The sequence below is a fragment of the Tamandua tetradactyla genome, chromosome 1 (genome assembly GCF_023851605.1).
Source record: "Tamandua tetradactyla isolate mTamTet1 chromosome 1, mTamTet1.pri, whole genome shotgun sequence".
NCBI lineage: Eukaryota > Metazoa > Chordata > Mammalia > Pilosa > Myrmecophagidae > Tamandua > Tamandua tetradactyla.
The window spans coordinates 147,460,128-147,477,915 of record NC_135327.1 but is presented as its reverse complement, the minus strand read 5'-3'; the positions used below and the strand labels follow the sequence as shown (position 1 = coordinate 147,477,915).

The following is a 17,788-nucleotide window of genomic DNA, read 5'->3' as shown; positions in this document are numbered from 1 at the left end:
AATTGGGAAAAAATAGTCTCTTCAACAGATAGTGCTGGGAAAGCTGGATGTCAATTTTCAAAAAGAATGAAGGTATAATCCTACCTTACACCATATATAAAAATTAAATCAAAATGGATCACTGACCTAAATATGGGAGCTAGATTATAAAATTCCTAGAAGAAAACAAAGAAGCATCTTCAGGACTTTGTGTTAGGCAATGGTCTTTTAGACTTTACTCCCCTATATTCTTGAAGGATGTTTTCATCCTAGTGTAGGATTCTGCTTGACAGTTCTTTTCTCTGAGCCTTGAAATCTGTTGTGCCACTTCCTTCTGGCCTCCATGGTTTCTAATGAGAAAATTTCCCCAGTCATTCAAATTGCTTTTCTCTCATTTCTCTCAAAGGTTTTAAGATGCTGTCTTTGTCTTTAGTTTTCAGAAGTTTACTTATGAGATATCTTAGCATGGATTTCTTTGCGTCTATCCTGTTAAGGCTCATTCAGCTGCTTGAATCTATGTTTGTCCTTTGCCACGTTTGGGAATTTTTCAGACATTATTTCTTTGAATGCTTTTCAGGCTTTCTTCTATCCTTCTGGCTCCCCAGTGTTATGAATGTTAGATCTTTTGTTATGGTCCCAAAGGTCTTTAAGGTTTTGTTTACTGTTTTCAGTTTTATTTTCTCTCTGTTGTTCATACTGGGTAATTTTTATTTTTCTAACTTCAAGTTTTCTGGTTTTTCCATTCTGCTGTCAAGCCATCCTTTGAGATTTTTTCCAGTCCTAAAATTTCCATTTGGTTCTTCTTACATTTTTTGTTTCTTTGCAGAGACTATCTGTTTTTTTCCCTTTGTTTCTGGCATGTTTATAATTCTGTATGGAAGCAATTTATGATGATTCCTTTAAAATCCTTATCAGATAATCCAAAAATCTGATTTATCTTGGTGTTGGCATCTGTAGATTGTCTTTTCTCATTCCCTGTAACTAATTTTAATACTTCCATTTTCCTCTTTGCAAAAACAAAATATTCAAATATTTTTCCCTAGACATATAAGGCCCTTCATATTTTATCCCTTTTTCAGCCTCATTTGCCCCCACATCACCACATTTACCCTGTGCCCCATAGAAACACATTCAGAAATGCAAAAAAAAAAAAAAGACAAAAAACTCCCATATCCATATGTGGCTTCCAAATCTTTTTCCCTTTGAGTAGGCTGCCTTTTCACTTTCTTGACAAACTCTTTTGAAGCACAAAGGTTTTGAATTTTGAGGAGGGCCCAGTTTTCTGGTTTTTTTTTCCTTTTGCTGCTTGTGCATTATGTATAAAGTCTAAGAAACTGTTGCCTACCTCAATGTCTTGAAGGTGCTTCCCTATATTTTCCTCTAGGAGATGTGTGGTCCCAGCTCTTATATTTAGGTCTTTGTTCCATTTTGAGTTAATTTTTGTCAAATAAAATGTGAGATAGGGGTCCTGTCACTGGTTGATATATTGACTTGACCAGGTGGTGGTGCCTCGTCTGATCAGGCAAGCATTAGCCTGTATGTTGCTATGAGGACATTTCATGAACTTAAATCGTGATCACGATGGCTGCATCCACAGCTGATTGCATTTGTAATCAGTTAAGGGGAGTGTCTTCTGCAATGAGTGATGCTTTATCTAAGCAACAGAAGACTTTTAAGGAAGATTCAGAAGAGACAGTTACTCTTCCTGCTTTAGCCAGTGAGCCTCTCCAGTGGAGTTTGTCCAGACCCTTCATCAGAGCTGCCAGCTTTACAGCCTGCCATATGGATTTTGGACTCTTCCGTTCCCATGGTTGTGCAGCCAGCCTCTCCTGAGAGTTTATTGAGGATCTTCGTCAGAGTTGCCAGCTTGTGACCTGCCCTACAGACCTTAGACTTTACATCCCGATGTTTATGTGAGACACTTTTATCAATTTTTTTGGGGGGGTACATGGTCCAGGAATTGAACACGGATCTCCTGCATGCAAGGATAGCATTCTACCACTGAACCAACTTTGCACCCTATAAATTTTGTATCAGTGGATATCTCCTGCTGATTCTGTTTCTCTAGAGAACCCTAGCTAATACAGGTCCTCTTTCATTCTTTTAACCATAAATATCCAGTTCTCCCCATGCTGTTTTTTTTTTTTTAAGAGACTGTTTTGTCCCAATTGAGTGGACCTGGCAGCCCTGTCAAAAATCAGTTGACCATAGATGTGAGGGTCTATTTCTGAACTCTCAATTCTATTCCTTTGGTCAGTAAATATGTGCTTTATACATTTACTGTACCCAGTACCATGCTGTTTTGACCACTGTAGTTTTTGTGAATACATTTTGAAGACAGGAAGTGTGAGGCTTCCAACTTCAATTCTTCTTTTTCAAGATGGTCCTTGCTATTTGGAGCCCCTTAACATTCCAAATAAGTTTGATGATTGGCTTTTCCATTTCTACATAGAAGGCTTTTGGAATTTTTATTGAGATTGTGTTGAATCTGTAAACCAATTTGTGTAGAATTGACATCTTAATGATACTTAATCTTCCAATCCATGAACATGAAATGTCCTTCCCTTATTTAGGTCTTCTTTGATTACTTTTAGCAGTGTTTTATAGTTTACTGTGTACAAGTCCTTTACATCCCTGATTAAATTTAGAGCTAGATATTTTATTTTTTTTTTTAGTTGCGTTATAAATAGGATTTTTTTCTTGATTTCCTCCTCAAATTGTTCATTACTAGTATATGAAACACTAGTTTTTGCTTAATGATCTTGGAACCTGTCACTTTGCTGAAGTTGTTTATTAGCTATAGTAGCTTTATTGTAGATTTTTTCAGGATTTTCTATATATGGAACATGTCATCTGTAAATAATGAAGTTTTACTTCTTCCTTTCTAATTCTGATGCCTTTTATTTCTTTTTCTTGCCTAACTGCCCTAGCTAAAACTTCTAGCACAATGTTGAATAACAGTGATGACAGTGAGCATGCTTGTCTTGTTCCAGGTCTTAGACAGAAAGATTTCAGTCTTTCACCATTGATTATGATGCTAGCATGGATTTTTCCATACATGTCCTTAATTGTATTGAGGAAATTCCTTGCTATTCCTATTTTTCAGAGTGTTTTTATCAAGAAAGGATGCTGGATTTTGTCAAATGCTGTGGTAGTCAGATTCAGTTGTCAACTTGGCCAGCTGAAGGCACCTAGTTCTGTTGCTGTGGACATGAGCCAAAGGTATGTGAACTTCATCTGTTGCTGATTTACATCTGCAGTCAGCTAGGAGGGGTGCCTGCTGCAATGAATGACGTTTGACTTAATTGGCTGGTGCTTAAATGAGAGAGTGCAACGTAGCACAGCCCAAGCAGCTCAGCATACCTGATCTCATCACTCGCAGTTCAGCCTAGGCCTTTGGAGATGCAGAAAGAAATCACCCTGAGGAAAGTCGTTGGAACCCAGAGGCCTGGAGAGAAGGCCAACAGAGACCATCATGTGCCTTCCCACGTAAAAAAGAACCTCAGTTGAAAGTTGGCTGCCTTTCCTCTGAAGAACTAATGAAATAAATCCCCTTTTATTAAAAGCCAATCCGTCTCTGGTGTGCCGCATTCCGGCAGCTAGCAAACTAGAACAGATGCCTATTCTGCATCAATTGAGATGATAATGTTGGTTTCCCTCATTCAATTTGTTAATGTTATATACTAGTATTAATTGATTTTCTTGTGTCGAACCATTTTGCATTCCAAGGATAAAACTCAAATAATCATCATGTGTAATTCTTTTAATGTGCTGTTAATTTGTATATATTTTGTTGAAAAATTTTGAATTTATATTCCATAAGTGAATATCTATATTCACTTTCAATCTGTAATTTTCTTTTCTTGTAACATCTTTATCTGGCTTTGTTGTTCAGGTGATGTTTTAGTCTGCTAAAACTGCCAGAATACAACACACCAGAGATGGATGAGCTTTTAATAATGGGATTTAGTTAGTTAAAAATTTATAGTTCTTTAGAAGAAAGTCAGCTAACTTTCATCTGAGGTCTTCTATTATAAGGCAAGGCACACCATGACATCTGTTGGCCTTCTCTCCTGGTTTCTGGGTTCCAACAGCTTTCTGAAGGCTGATTCCTTCTCCAAACATCTGGACTGAGCTGCAAGTTCTGATATGAGGTATGCTGAGCACTTGGACTGTGCTGCATTGAGATCTCTCTTTTAAGCCTCCAGCTAATTAAATTAAATATCACTCATTGTGGAAGGCACATCCCTTAGCCAACTGCAGATGTAATCAGTCATAGATGAATTTCACATGCTAATGATTCAAGTCCACAGGAACAGAACTACAGGGCATCATCATCCAGTCAAGTTGACACCTGAAACTAAGTACCACAGGTGATGTTGGCTTCATTGAATAATTTAGATAGTGTGCCCTTCTCTTTAATTTTTTGGAAGAGTTTGAGCAGGATTGCTATTAATTCGTTTGGATATGATTGATAGAATTCACCTGTGAAGCCATCTGGTCCTGGAATTTTATTTATTGGGAAGTTTTTAGGACTAATTCAATCTGTTTTCTTGTAATTGGTTTGTTGAGATCTTCTATTTCTTCTAGAGTCAGTTTAGGTTGTTCATGTGTTTCTAGGAATTGTCCAGTTCATCTAAGTTGTCTAATTTGTTGGCAAACATTTGTTCATAGTATTCTCTTATAATCTTTTTTGTTACTGTGGGTCAGTAGTTATGTCCACCCCCCCACCACAGTCATTTCTGATTTTATTTATTTGCATCTTTTCTCTTTTTTTGTCAGTCCAGCTAAGGGTTTGTCAATTTTATTGATCTTCTCAAAGAATCAACTTTTGGATTTTTTATTCTATTTTTTAATTCTCAATTTATTTCTGTTCTCTGCTTTGTTATTTCTTTCCTTTTGCTTTGGAATTAGTTTGCTGTTCTTTTATTAGTTCCTCCAGGTGTGCAATTATGTCTCTGATTTTAGCTTTTTCTTCTTTTTTAATGTAGGTGTTTAGGGCTGTAAATTTCCCTCTTAGCATTGCCTTTGCTGTATCCCATAGGTTTTGATATGTTGTGTTCTTGTTTTCATTTGTCTAAAGATATTTACTGATTTTTCTTGAAATTTCTTCTTTGATCTACTGAGTATTTAAAAGTTTGTTGTTTAACATCCATATATTTTTGGATTTTCCCATTTCTCTGCCTGTTACTGATTCCTAGCTTCATTCCATTGTGGTCAGAGAAAGTGCTTTGTGTAATTGCAATTTTTTGACGTTTTTTGATCGTTGTTTTATTACCCAACATGTTGTTGAAGAATGATCTATAAGCTCTTGTGAAGAATGTATATCTTGCTGTTTTGGTGGTGTGAAATGGTTTGAAACTGGTTATGTACCTCAGAAAAGACATATACTTTCAATCCTGATCCAGTCTTGTGTGGGCAGCCATGTTCTGTTAACCCTGACTCAATATTGTAGAGTGGGATCTCTTAATTATGTTGTTTCCATGGAAATGTGATATACCCAATTGTAGATGTGACTTTTGATTAGATAGAATGTGCCTCCGCCCATTCAAGGTAGGCCTTGATTGGTTTAGTAGAGTCTTTAAAAGGGGAAACATTTTAGAGAAAGCTCAGAGCTGACAGAGACACAGAGTTTGGAAATACAGAAGTCCAAGAGATGCCAGAGGCCGAGAGGGCCAACAGACACTAGACAGGAACCAAAGTTCAGCAGACATCACTATGTGCCTTCTTATGAGATGCTAAGTGTCATAGTCAGCTTCATGTGTCAACTTGGCCAATGGTGGTACCTGTTTGTCTGGTTGGGGAAGTTCTGGCCTGTCTGTTGCAATGAGGACATTTCATGGAATTAGATCATGATCAAGTCAGCTGCATCCACAGCTGATCCATCTGTCATCAGCCAAGGGGAGTGTCTTCTGTAATGAGCAATGCTCAGTCTAATCACTGGAAGCCTTTTAAGAAGGATTCAGAAGAGACAGGCTCATTTCCTGCTTTGGCTGGCGAGCCTCTCCTGCGGAGTTCATTCTGGCCCCCCATCAGAATCGTCTGCTTCACAGCCTGCCCTGCAGATTTTGGACTCTGTATTCATGTGGTCACGTGAGACATTTTTATAGATTTTATATTTGCGAATGTTCCCTGTTGATTCTGTTTCTCTAGAGAACCCTAACTAATGCATCTTGGTACCAGAAGTGGTTCTTAAGAAACAGAATCTTAAAAAGGGGTTTTTATGAATGGTTTTCTACTCTGACTGGACTTAAAGACACTAAGGACTCTGATTCCCATAATCAGAATGACACTTCCAATCCATGGAGTGAGTTGGCAAAAGAGATAGTCACAAAATCACCATTCTATTCTCCTAATGCTTTGCTTGTATGAAGCCAGGCTCTGGGGGATAATGTTTTTGAAACCTTTGCAGAGTTTTGTGGAAATAAGAGGTATAGAGATGTTGGCTGGTTGTTGTTAGATACACTGGCTACATTAAGGAGTGAAAGGGATGGGCTAAAGTCTTCAAACAAGAAGCTTAAGCGCTGTCTGACAGATGTAGACATTTCTATGAGTATCCTGAAGGAAAATCTTATTTCCTGTAGCCTAGACTTGGGATCTCTGAAAATCAGACTCAGAATCTTATTGTTGGAGTAGCAACTTTACAACGTAAACTGAAATCTCAGTGTTACATCGTGTCTGCCGTTAAAGTAAGGGCATTAATTGGAAAAGAGTGGGACCCTGAAAATTGGGATGGTGACATATGGATTGGCAATGATATCAGGGGTGAGGTTGAAACCCTAGGTCATGCTGAATCTTCTCTAGATAACCCTGTAATCGTTTGCCCTGAGGATATAGCTGCCCCACCTCCAGCCTGCCTTGAGGAATTGGCCACCCAACCTCCTCCTGAAGGGATTATCCCTAGAGTGATTAATCCTGTTTCACCAGATAGTATTGCAAATGAAGGCCCTGAAGCAAATGGATTGGAAGATATTTTTAATTCTTTTCATGGCCCACCCCCACCACCCCTCATTTCTTCCAGACCTATAACTAGACTAAAGTCCCAATAGGCCCCTAAAGGTAAGGTACAATGTATCACACATGAGGTGGTACATTATACTCCAAAAGAACTGTGGGAGGTTTCCAATTTATATAGACAGAAATCAGGGGAATATGTGTGGCAATGGATTTTAAGGGTGTGAGATAATGGTGGGAAGACTATAAGGCTGGATCAGGCTGAATTTATTGATACGGGCCCACTAAGCAGAAATTCTGCATTCAATTTTATAGCTTAAGGGGTTAGAAAAGGTATTTAACAATTTGTTTGGATGGTTGGTTGCAACGTGGATCAAAAGGTGGCCGACATTACCTGAGGTTGAAATGCCAGAACTGCCCTGATATAATGTAGATGAGGGGATCCAGAGGCTTAGAGAGATTGGAATGTTAGAGTGGATTGATCATGCAAAGCCTGCTCTTGCACCCCAGGAATGTCCGGAGGATGCACCTTTTACCAGAACAGTGAGAAATAAATTTGTGAGACTAGCACCATCATCCCTGAAGAGCCCTGTAGTTGCACTTCTCTGTAGGTCAGATATTACTGCTGTCCTATAGGAACTGCTGTCACTGAGCTGGAATCCTTAAACACAATGGGGATGAAGGGATCCCGAGTTGGCAGAAGCCAGGTGGCAGTACTTAATTGCCAAAGACAGGGTAGACATGGCTATTATAATGGACAGCAAACTCAAAGCAGGAGTCAGAATTATATGACTCGCAGAGATTTGTGGCACTGGCTAGTAAATCATGGGGTACCTAGAAATACAATAGAAGGGTAGTCTACTAAATTCTTGTTTGAACTGTATAAACAAAAGAGTTCTAGGTCAAGTGAACAGAAGTCTAACCTGAATTACAAAAACACAGAGTCATGGCCCCTTAATCAATTTCCAGACTTGAGACAGTTTACAGACCCAGAACCCCTTGAATGAAGGGGAGGCCAGGCCCCTTTGATGGAGAGCCCTGTTACACTGCCACAAATTTATGCTCTTAATCTTCTAATCATTCTGCCAATCAATGTCTTTTGCTTGGGGAGTTAAATCCATTAACATTTAATGATATTACTTTAAAGACAGTACTTACTTCAACAATTTCATCCTTTGCCTTTTTTTTTAACTTTTTTAATTGTATAGTATAACATATATATGAGGCAAAGAAATAAAAAAAGCAATAATTTTCAAAGCACTCTTCCATAAGTAGTTACAGGACAGATCCCAGAGTTTGTCATGGGCTACCATACGATCCTCTCAGATTTTTCCTTCTAGCTGCTCCAGAATATAGTAGGCTAGAAGGCTTATATATATTTTTATCACCATAATTGACTTTTTTCTTTCTTTTTTTGTGAAAAATAACATATATACAAAAAAGCAATAAATTTCAAAGCACAGCATTGCAATTAGTTGTAGATCATATTTCAGAGTTTGACATGGGTTACAATTCCATAGTTTCAAGTTTTTACTTCTAGCTGCTCTAAGATACTGGAGACTAAAAGAGATATCAATTTAATGATTCACCAATCATATTCAATTGTTAAATTCTATCTTCTCTGTATAACTTCACCATCACCTTTGATCTTTCTGTCCCTCTCTTTAGAGGTATTTGGACTATGACCATTCTAACTTTTTCGTTTTGGAAGGTTCTGTCACTAATATGGGGTAGGGAAATGGAACTGTGTGATGTTCAGGAGAGGCTTATCTGGTCCAGGGATACATCTGGAGGTTGTAGGTTTCTGGAAAGTTAATCTGGTGCCTGGAACACTTGTGGAATCTTATACATTGCTCTAGGTGTTTTTTAGGATTGCCTGGAATGGTCCTGGTTGGGGGTTGGCAGGTTGTGATAGATAGCAATGTCTAACTGAAGCTTGAGTAAGAGCAACCTCCAGAGTAACCTCTTGACTCTATTTGAACTCTCTCTGCCACTGATACTTTATTAGTTACACTTCTTTTCCCTCTTTTGGTCAGGATGGAATAGTTAATCCCATAGTGCCAGAGCCAGATTCATCGCTGGAGGTCATCTCCCACATTGCCAGGGAGACTTTCACCCCTGAATGTTATGTCCCACATAACAGGGAGGGCAATGATTTCACTTGCAGAATTGGGCTTAGAGAGAGTGAGGCCACATATGAGCAACAAAAGAGGTCCTCCAGAAGTAATTATTAAGCATACCAATAGGTAGGCCAAGCTTCTCTGCTACCTACATAAGCTTCACAAGAGTAAGCCTCAGGATTGAGGGCATAGCCTATTGAATTGGGTGTCCCTAAAGTTTGACATAGTATCAGGAGATTTCCTGATGGTAAAGTTTTAATAGTTCAATATTTTTTCTTCCATCCCTCAAAGGACTTTACCAATACTTTTTTGATTATCTGCTTACTATACTCTAGGATGTATCCAGGCATTACATTAAACTATAGAGGATTAAATGACCTATTTCTTAATGTGGGCTCCCTGTGTTTCAGTTGTTCAAATGAGCTATATAGATAGGTTAAGTTAGATTATTGTGCTATAGGAAATTTAGGTTCCCCACCAAATAAACCTTTCTTTCTTTGGTCTCAAAGAGTATGTGTGGTTCTAAAATACAGACTTTTTTCCTTACCCCTGTGTTCTGTATTACTTTAACTCCAACCTGATTGGCTTCATTCTTATCTCTTAATATCAGGTTTTATTTATATAAAATATATAAATGCTATAAAGGCTTACAATCTAGGCCCCTGCTTCTTGTAAGCATTTTCTGAAGGAGACCATACCCTTGTTGTTCTTTTGTTTCTGGCTTATTTTACCTCACCAAATGTCCCACACTTTCATTCACATCGTTGCTTGCCTCACGACTTTGTTCCTTTTTTATAGCAGCACAGCATTTCTTCATAATTATACACCATCATTCACCAATCTACTTCTCAATCAGTGCATCCTTCAGCCAACTGCGTCCATCAGGGATCATGTATAGTACCCAAAGTCCGCAGTCCATCAACACTCTCAATTTTAGATAATTTCATTGTTCCCAAGAGAAAGAAAGCCAATAAACACATCCTCACCAAATAGGAAATCTAAACCTCCTCTTAACTCCTGTCACTACCCCTGTTATTTACCTCTGCTGTTGCTGTGGTAGTGCTGAGGTTTTCCTTTTAAACATAGCCCATAGCATGTAATAGTAGTTTTCCCCCATACCACAGACTTAAACACTCTTCTTACACGAATCATACCTTTGAAGTAATTCTTACAAGAACTAGTTTATATTTCTAGTGTTAATCCATGGGACACGTAGGTCTATGCAACCCCTTTCAATCTTGTTTATCTTCAATATGGTAATATTACCTATGTACCCACTAGAGAACCGTCTTAACTTCTATCAATTCCCTTACAGTGGAGTTCAACATCATTAGCTAACCATTCACCCGTCTCTAGCTTCTATTTATCTCTAAGTCCCCTATATTTTGTATTATAAGCCTCCGATTTTACCTTGGTCATAAAAGTGGAATCATACAGTACCTATCCTTTTGTGTCTGGCTTATTTCACACAGCATTATGTCCTCAAGACTCATCCATCTTCTCATGTACTTCAAGATGTCATTTCATCTTACTGCTGCATAATATTCCATCGCATGTACATACCACATTTTGTTAATCCACTTGTCTGTTGATGGGCATTTGGTTTGTTTCCATCTTTTGGCAATTGTGAATAATGCTGCTATGAACATTGCTGTGCAGTAACTGTGTTACTGTTTTCAGCTCTTCTGGGTATATACCAAGCAGTGCTATTAATGCTGGGTCATACGGAAACTCGAAATTTAGTTTCCTAAGGAACCGCCAAACAGTCTTCCATTGTGGCTGCACCATTATACATTCCCACCAGCAGTACACAAGTGTCCCAATTTCACCACATGCTTTCCAACATCTATAGTTTCCTGTTTGTTTAATAGCAGCCTTTATATGTGTGAGGTGGTATCTCATTGTAGTCTTGATCTGCATTTCCCTTATAGCCAATGAAAATAAGCATCTCTTCATGTGCTTTTGAGTCATCTGTTTGCTCTTCAGAAAAATGCTTATTCATATCTTTAGCCCATTTTATAATTGGGTTGTTTGTTCTTTTGCTGTTGAGTTGTATGATTTCTTTGTATGTACGGGAAATCAAGCCTTTGTCTGATATGTGGTTTTCAAATATTTTCTCCCATTGAGTTGGCTGTCTCTTCACCATTTGACAAAGTCTTTTGAGGTGCAGAAGCATTTGATTTTGAGGAGTTCCCATTTATCTATTTTTTCTTTTGTTGCTTGTGCTTTGGGTATAAAGCTTGGGAAACTACCTCCTATTCCTAGGTCTTGAAGATGCTTCCCTACATTTTCTTCTAGAAGCTTTATGGTGTTAGTTCTTATATTTAGGTGTTTGATGCACTTTGAGATAATTTTTGTCTAGGGTGCAGTTTTCTTTTCTATGCCTATTTATTAAAAATACTATATTGTCCCAATTCAGAGGATTTGAGGGCCTTGTCAAAAGTCGGTTGACCATGGATTTGGTTGTCTATTTCTGCATTCTCAATTTGATCCATTGGTCAATGCGCCTATCTTTGTGCCAGTACCATGCTGTTTTGACCACTGTGGCTTTATAATAGGTTTTAAAGTCAGCGAATGTCAATCCTCCCACTTTGTTCTTCCTTTTTAGGTTGCTTTTAGCTACTTGGGGTCTCTTTCCCTTCCAGTTGAATTTGGTACTAGCTTTTCCAAGTCTTCAAAGGAGGTGTTGGAATTTTGATTGGTACTGTTTTGAATCAGTAGTACAATTTGGGTAGAATTGACATCTTAACAATATTTAGCCTTCCTATCCATGAGCAGGGAATGTCTTTCCACCTGTTTAGATCTTCTCTGATTTCTTTTAGCAATGTTATATAGTTTTCTGTGTACAAGTTCTTCACATCCCTAGTTAAGTTCATTCCTAAGTACTTGATTATTTTAGTTGCTATTTTGAATGGAATCTTTTCCTTAACTGACTTCTCAGCTAGATCATTACTTGTGTATAGAAACGTTACTGATTTTTGCACATTAATTTTATGTCCTGCCACCTTGCTGAATTCGTTTATTAGCTCAAGTAACTTTGCTGCGGATTTTTCAGAATCTTCCGAGTATAGTATCATGTCACCTGCAAATAATGGTTTTATTTCTTCCTTTCCAATTTGGATGCCTTTTATTTCTTTGTCCTGCCCGATTGCTCTAGCTAGAACTTCTAGCACAATGTTGAATAATAATGGTGACAGTGTGCATCCTTGTGTTGTACCTGATCTTGGGGGAAGGCTTTCGGTCTTCTCTATTGAGTATGATGCTGGCTATCGGTTTTTCATATATTTCCTTTATCATATTGAGGTAATTAACTTTGACTCCTATCTTTTGGAGTGTTTTTATCAGAAAGGGATGTGGAATTTTGTTGAATGCTTTTTCAGCATCAATCGAGATGATCATGTCGATTTTTTTTTCCTTTCAATTTGTTAATGTGCTGTATTACATTAATTTATTTTCTTGTGTTGAACTATCCTTGCATTTCTGGTATAACCCCACTTGGTTGTAGTATATAATTCTTTTAATTATAAGAAATTATAATTTGTTGTTGGATTTGATTTGCTAATATTTTGTTGAGACCTTTTGCATCTGTGTTCATTAGGGAGCTTGGCCTGTAGTTTTCCTTTCTTATAGCTTTGTTACCCAGTTTTGGTATTAAAATATTGGTTTCATAAAATGAGTTAGGTAGAGTTCATTTTTCCTCAGTTGTTTTGGAAAAGTGTGAGCAGGATTGGTGTTAGTTCCTTCTTGAATGTTTGATAAAATTCCCCCATGAAGCAATCTGGCCCTGGGCTTTTCTTTGTAGGAAGATTTTTGTTGACTGATTGAATCTCTTTACTTGTGATTGATTTGTTGAGATCTTCTCTTTCTTCCTGAGTCAGTGTAGCTTGTTTGTGTGTCTCCAGGAATTTGTCCATTTTATCTCATTTGTCTAGTTTGTTGGCATACAGTTGTTCATAGGATCCTCTTACAATTTATTTCTTCGTGATCTGTGGTTATGCACCCTGTGGTAGTCAGAGTCAGTTGTCAACTTGGCCAGGTGAAGGTGCCTAGATCTGTTCTTGTGGACATGAGCCAATGGCATATGAACCTCATCTGTTGCTTATTACATCTGCAGTTGGCTAGGAGCCATGCCTGCTGCAAAGAATGATGTTCGATTTAATTGGCTAGATGCTTAAATGAGAAAGCTCAATGTAGCATAGCCCACGCAGCTCAGCATACCTCATCTCAACACTTGCAGCTCAGCCCAGGCCTTTGGAGATGCAGAAAGAAATCATCCTGGGGAAAGTTGTTGGAACCCAGAGGCCTGGAGAGAAGGCCAGCAGAGATCACCCTGTGCCTCCCTGCATAAGAAAGAACCTCAGTTGAAATTTAGTTGCCTTTTCTCTGAAGAACTAATGAAATAAATCCCCTTTTATTAAAAGCCAATCCATCTCTGGTGTGTTGCATTCTGGCAGCTAGCAAACTAGAACACATCCCTTCTCATTTCTGATTTTATTTATTTGCATCCTCTCTCTTTGTTTCTTTATCAGTCTTGCTAGTGGCCCATCAATTTTATTGATTTTCTCAAAGAATCAACTTTTGGTTGTGTTGATTCTTTGTATTGTTCTTTTGTTCTCCCATGCACTTAACTCTGCTTTAATCTTTGTTATTTCTCTTCTTGTACTTGCTTTGGGGTTAGTTTGCTGTTCTTTCTCAAGTTCCTCTAGGTGAGCAGTTAAGTCCTCGATTTTTGCTCTTTCTTGTTTTAAGATACAGGCATTTAGGGCATTAAATTTCCCTCTTGGCACAGCCTTTGCTGCATCCCATAAGTTCTAATAAATTGTATTTTCATTTTCATTTATGTCCAGATAGCTACTGATTTCTCTAGCAAGTACTTCTTTGACCTACTGGTTGTTTAAGAGTGCATTATTTAATCTCTATATATTTGTGAATTTTCTCATTCTTTGATGGTTATTGAGATTCAGCTTCATTCCATTGTGATCAGAGAAAGTGCTTTGAATAATTTCAATGTTTTTAAATTTATAAAGACCTGTTTTGTGTCCCAGCATATGATCTATCCTGGAGAATGTTCCATGAGCACTAGAGAAGAATGTATATCCTTGTGTTTTGGGGTGCAGTGACCTATGTATGTCTGTTAGGTCTAATTCATTTTTCAAGTGTAGGGGAAAGATAAATTTGTAGAGTCTGTTCTGTTAAACCATTATGTGACCATAATGTAAGAAAACAGTGGAAATGTGCACTCTAGCTGGGAGGACTGGCTATCCTCCTGGAAGGATGTGTACTTTGATAAAGATAGCTGAGTCCCAGGAAGTTCCTCTCAGTCCCTAGCCAGTTCCCAGAAGACCAAACTGGGCCTGGTCCCATAAGCTAATTGGAATTTGACCACTACTATGTGAAGATATCATAAAACTACATGCAACCAATTAGAGTAGGAGAAGAAGAAGAAAGAGAGAGGAGAATCTTATGAGAAAGAGAGCATTTCATCAAAATCTTAGCTGGGAAAAGAATGCTTTGCTGTGGATTTTTACCAAGAGACTCTGAATGCTGTTTCCAAGATTACTGTGGATTCTTACTAATGAGACTTGAAATGCTGCTTCCAAGACTTTTCAGCACTTCTCTTCAGGTGTTGGTGCTATCTTATCTGGTAACGTAATTATGCCTTATTTTTAAAAGCTCTTTTAATTACTTTCCTAATCAAATCTGTTTTTATGTCACTGAAGTCTGTGTTGTTCACGAATCCAAACCTATAAGTCACATTGCCTTTCATGTGATATCAAGTTGTTTAACTTCTCTTTTCCTTGTTGATCTTCTATCTGATTGTTCTCTCGATTGAGGAGAGTGGTGTATTGAGGTTTCCTACTGTTATTGTTGTAACATCTATCATGCCTTCAGTTTTGCCAATGTCTATCTCATGTACTTTAGAACTCCTTGATTGGAAGCATAAACATTTATGATTGTTCTATCTTCTTGGTGAATTGTTCCTTTAATTAATATATAATGTCCTTCTTTATCTCTTATGATGTTTTTACATTTAAAGTCTATTTTGTCCGATATTAGTATAGCTACTTCTGCTTTCTTTTGGTTACAAGTTGTATGGAAAATCTTTCTCCATCCTTTCACTTTCAATCTATTTGTATCCTTGTGTCTAAGATGAGTCTCTTGGAAGCAGTATATAGCTGGATCATATTTCTTAATCCATGCTGCCAATCTGTATCTTTTAATTGGTTAGTTTAGTCCATTAACATTCAAAGTTGTTACTGAAAAGATGTTTTTTTAATCCACCATCTTATCTTTTTTATTTTATTTGTCAGAAAATATATATATATTCTTTTCCCTCTTTCTCTTTTTACCCTTTAAGTTGCCCTTACTGGTTCTCTTCAATTCTGTGCCCTCATCCAGGCTTCCTCTCCTGTTTGTTTGTTTGTTTTTTCCAACTGGCGGAACTCCCTTTAGTATTTCTTGTAGGGCGGATCTCTTGTTGACAAATTCTTTCAGAATTTGTTTGTCTGTGAAGATTTTAAACTCTCCCTCAGTTTTGAAGGACAATTTGGCTGGTGTGCTGGTTTGAAATGATGTATGCACCCTAGAAAAGCCATGTTTTAATACTAATCCCCTTTTGTAAAGGCAGCCGTTTCTTCTAATCCCTATTCAGTATTGTATGTTTGAAACTGTAATTAGATCATCTCCCTAGAGATGTGATTTGATCAAGAGTGGCTGTTAAAATGGATTAGGTAGAGGCATGTCTCCCCCCATTTGGGTGGGTCTTGATTAGTTTCTGGAGTCCTATAAAAGAGGAAACATTTTGGAGAATGAAAGAGATTTGGAGAGAGCAAAAAATGCTGTAGCACCACGAAACAGTCCACCAGCCAGAAACCTTTGGAGATGAAGAAGGAAAACACCACCCAGGGGGCTTCATGAAACAAGAAGCCAGGAGAAGCTAGTAGATGATGCCATGTTCGCCATGTGCCCTTCCAGATGAGAGAGAAACTCTGACTGTGTTCACCATGTGCCCTTCCACTGAGAAAGAAACCCTGAACTTCATCAGCCTTCTTGAGCCAAGGTATCTTTCCCTGGATGCCTTAGATTGGACATTTCTATGGACTTGTTTTAATTGGGACATTTTCTCAGCCTTAGAACTATAAATTAGCAACTTTTAAAAAGCCATTCCATTTTGGTATATTACATTATGGCAGCCAGCAAACTAGAACAGCTAGGTACAGAATTCTTGGCTAGAAGTCTTTTTCAAGATCTTAAATATATCATACCACTGCCTTCTCATCTCCATGGTGCCAGTTGAGTAGTCTGAACTCAGTCTTATGTGGTTTCCCTTATATGTAGTTAATTTTTTTTCACTTGCTGCTTTCAGAATTTTTTGCTTCTCCAACATATGACAGACTGATTGTATGTGTCTTGGGGAAGGCCTATTAGGATTTATTCTGTTTGGAGTTCATTGGGCTTCTCTGACTTGTATATTTATGTTCTTTATAATGGGAAGTTTTGCCCCTTATATCTTCAACTACTCTTCCTAGCCCTTTATTCCTCTCTTCTTCTTCTGGAACACCAATAATTCCTATATTTTTTGCAGTTTGTTTTGTCTATCATTTCTCTGAGATCCAATTCAAATTTTTCCATCTTTTTTTTTTTTTTTTTGCCTTTTTGTGTTTTGAGTGTTTGAAATCAGTTATCCTGTCCTCTGTATCACTTATTCTTTCTTCTGTCGCTTCAAATCTGCTGTTGTGTGTCTCTAGTATGTTTTTTATTTGGTCAACAGAGTCTTTAATCTCTGTGATATCTGCTATTTTTCTATTTATTCTTTCAGATTCCTCTTTATGCTCTTCTACTGTCTTCTTGAACTCCTTTATGCCATTAGCCATTCCACATATTTTATTAAGTAGAGTTTGTATGAACATCTTTGATTGGGTGTTCCAACATGTCTCCTCTGGTGTTTTAATTTGCTCATTAAGCTGGGCTATATCTGTCAGCATTGTGATATGCTTAGTGATCTTTTGTTTTTGTTGTGTGTAAATATCTTCATTGATTTACTTGGGGAGTTGATTTCTTTCAATAGTATAAAGCCTTGTGTTTGCAGGGTGGATGTGTAGCAGGATGCAGAGTATGGGGCAGGGCACTACAATGTGGTGATGCATTGCAGCACTGGTATAGGTGCAGGTTGGGTGTTATGCTGGTGCTTGTGAACATGGGTGCTGAGCGGCCAGGGATGATGTAGCTGAGTGGGTGCATAGGTCTGGGGAGGAGGGGAGTGTAACCCTGGTGTGCTCTGGTCTAGGGTTCAGAGCCCTTTGTGTGCATGCACAGAGCTATGGTAGTGAGTCAGCATCATGCCTTCATCCACTGGGGGTGGATGTGACCCAGCTGCACAGGTCAGTGCTTTCTCAGCTGGGAAGCATGTCTGAAGGCATGCACATGCGTGGATCTAGGACTGGCGTAAATTGATGTTCCCAGAGCTGAAGGACATGATTGGGGGCCATGCACATGCACAGGTCTAGGGGTGCTGTAAACTGATGCACAGCGCTCAGTGAGGGTGGGGTGAGGCTGTGTGACACTGTGGGCAAGGGGCGAGTGTAGCCTGAGTATGGAGGTATGTGCTGGCAGCCTTTATACATTGGCAACAGCCTCCAGGGAGCAGCAAGAGGGAGGTAGTGCTTAGCAAGGGGGAGGGGGACAGGAGAGGTGGGTTAGGCTGCAGTTGGCTTGGGGGTGTCAGGGGGTATGCA

The 17,788-nt window shown here is 38.4% G+C and overlaps 1 protein-coding gene across 3 annotated transcripts in view; it reads left to right on the top strand.

The window, feature by feature from the left end:
* The first annotated feature begins 14,158 nt into the window (after nt 1-14,158).
* Nucleotides 14,159-17,788, top strand: part of NRCAM (neuronal cell adhesion molecule) — a 331,134-nt gene continuing 327,504 nt past the window's right edge. For 2 of the 3 annotated variants that reach the window (XM_077167420.1, XM_077166964.1), the window contains exon 1: nt 14,160-14,697. The gene's annotated coding sequence lies outside the window, so the exon portion shown is untranslated. Of the gene's footprint in view, nt 14,698-17,788 lie in introns of all 3 variants that reach the window. The other variant, XM_077167345.1, reaches the window with a different exon arrangement.